This window comes from Macadamia integrifolia, chromosome 3 (assembly GCF_013358625.1).
Source record: "Macadamia integrifolia cultivar HAES 741 chromosome 3, SCU_Mint_v3, whole genome shotgun sequence".
Lineage (NCBI taxonomy): Eukaryota > Viridiplantae > Streptophyta > Magnoliopsida > Proteales > Proteaceae > Macadamia > Macadamia integrifolia.
The window spans coordinates 10,722,136-10,724,411 of record NC_056559.1 but is presented as its reverse complement, the minus strand read 5'-3'; the positions used below and the strand labels follow the sequence as shown (position 1 = coordinate 10,724,411).

The 2,276-nt window shown below is 43.1% G+C and overlaps 1 pseudogene; it reads right to left on the bottom strand.

The window, feature by feature from the left end:
• The window catches only part of LOC122074152, a 33,549-nt pseudogene that overhangs the window by 5,693 nt on the left and 25,580 nt on the right, over positions 1-2,276 (bottom strand).

Here is a 2,276-nt window from a genome sequence, read left to right as displayed (position 1 = left end):
CCCAAAACCAAACCGAACCGCACCGAAAACCGAATGAACCCGAAACCAAACCGAAACCGGCTCAAAACCCGGACCGAAACCGAAACCAAACCGGTAAGAAACCGAAACACTCCAAAATTCATTAAAAAAATCAAAATTTGAATAGTTTTGTGTACATTTGTATGGAAAATTGAATCCAAACTAGACCAAAAACCAAAACAACCCGGTTACAAATCGATTTAAGAAACCGAAGTTCAACAATTCATCATTTGGTTGTTTCCTAATGGCTCCATACTGGCTTAAAAAACCGATCCAAACCGAAATGAACCTAATAAATCCAAACCGGTACCAACCCGAACCCAAACCGCACCGAAGCCGACACCGGACCGAAACCGATAAATCCTTAATGGGTCGGTTTCGGTCACTTCCAAACTCACACCGAAACCGGTGGAACCGGACCGAAACCGCACCAACCCGGACCGTTGACACCCCTACCAAGAGAGATGATTCCCAAGTTGGATAAATAGCTACAATTCTTGAGAGGGACTGCACAATCATATCCATGCCTGGTCGACTGGCTGGATCCTTAAGCAACTCTCTATTAGTCTGGCTAGAGACAGAGCCAGGTCCATAGGATAATTTTCTTGTAGAGAAGGATCTATGAATCCCTTTAGCTTTTCTTCTGTATTTTCCTCTTGGAGTATTGCTATTAACACATCAAATAAGAACAAATCTTCCCCTTCAGATGACACAATCTCTTTTCCACTAATTAGCTTCAGCATCATAACACCAAATGCGTAAACATCGAGCTTCGGAGAGACGAAACCATCCTCCAAATACTCAGGTGCCATGTAACCTTTTGTCCCGATGTGCTTTGTCATTGCGAAATCGCCTTTCTGCCCTTCTGTAGACTTTGCTTGTCCAAATTTGGCAATCTTAGCCTTGAAATCACTGTCCGGAAGAACATTGCTGCTTTTAATATCCTTGTGAACATAAGGAGGGAGGTTGTAGGTGTGGAGATACTTAAGCCCCATGGCCACATCCAATGCAATCTGTACCCTCTGTGACTCTGTGTCCAGCTTAAAACCGTTGGCCTGCTCATGTAATTGCCATGGATCCAGGTACTGAGAGGTCCATTCATGGCATACTCATAAACAAAATACCAATTCCCCTCATTGAAACATACACCCCAGAGTCTGATAATATTGACATGGTTGATCTTGGAGAGTAAATTTATTTCTTTGGATACATCCCCATTGATCTTTCTAATAGCGGCTATGTCCCCATTAATCGTTCCATGGTAGACAGATCCATTGATCAGGCATCTGGGGCTGAAATTCTCAGTTGCTGATTGCAAATCTTCAAATTTATACACTTTAATGGATTGAGCAATACCAACAGGGAGCTCGCTGGATTTGCCCTCGGACTTCTTGGTGAGCGAGTCTGAGGTGAGAATTGAATAATCCTTGGTTTGCTTTGAGATGAACATTGGATCAGCTTCGCTCCTCTTACGTTTACGGTATAATAGAGACAATGATATGAGAAAGGCAACCAACATGATAGCTACCGATGCTGCAACTGCAATAATAGCTACCGATGCTGCAACTGCAATAATAGCATTGATCCATATTTTGTTTGAAGCTTTACTCTGTACTGATGCAGGGGAAGGGGGAGGAGGAGGAATCGATGGTAAATTCCGTAAAGGAACAAGGAGAGTTGTCTGTGGGTAAATGACAGAGTACTTAGAAAGCTTATTAGCTGCAAGGGTCTCCATGGTGTTAGCTCCAAACAGAGTACTTATTTCGGAAACAGAATCACCCAGAGTGATTGTGTAAGTGAATAGATATTTGATGCCAGCATCAGTTTGATTTTTGGTGGGACAAGCACATCTAAGGGGTATACTAATCCTTTGGCCAACATAGAGGTTCGTAGGGGAGATGTTGGATTGGTTCAGGATAGATTGACAGGTAGAAAAACCTTGGAAGGTGTTTCGAGAGATCAAGAAAGGAGTATCATTTGGTTTAACAGAGTAAGTAGTGTTTGCCTGATGATACTGACCAGAACAAGTACAATTGATGGGAACGATCACCTCCATGTTTGTTTGGAATGTCGCAGTCTCGGAGACTGAATTAATCTGAGCGAGCTGCGGTGGGTCGGAGCCGAAGAGAGCAGAGATGGAAGGAATTGTGAAATATGGGGGCTGAGATCTGAAGATGAGGTAAATCTGGCAAGTTGAGTTGAGGCCATTATAGGAGTAACCAAGAACAGAGGTTGAATTATCTGTGTTTCCGCAAGCA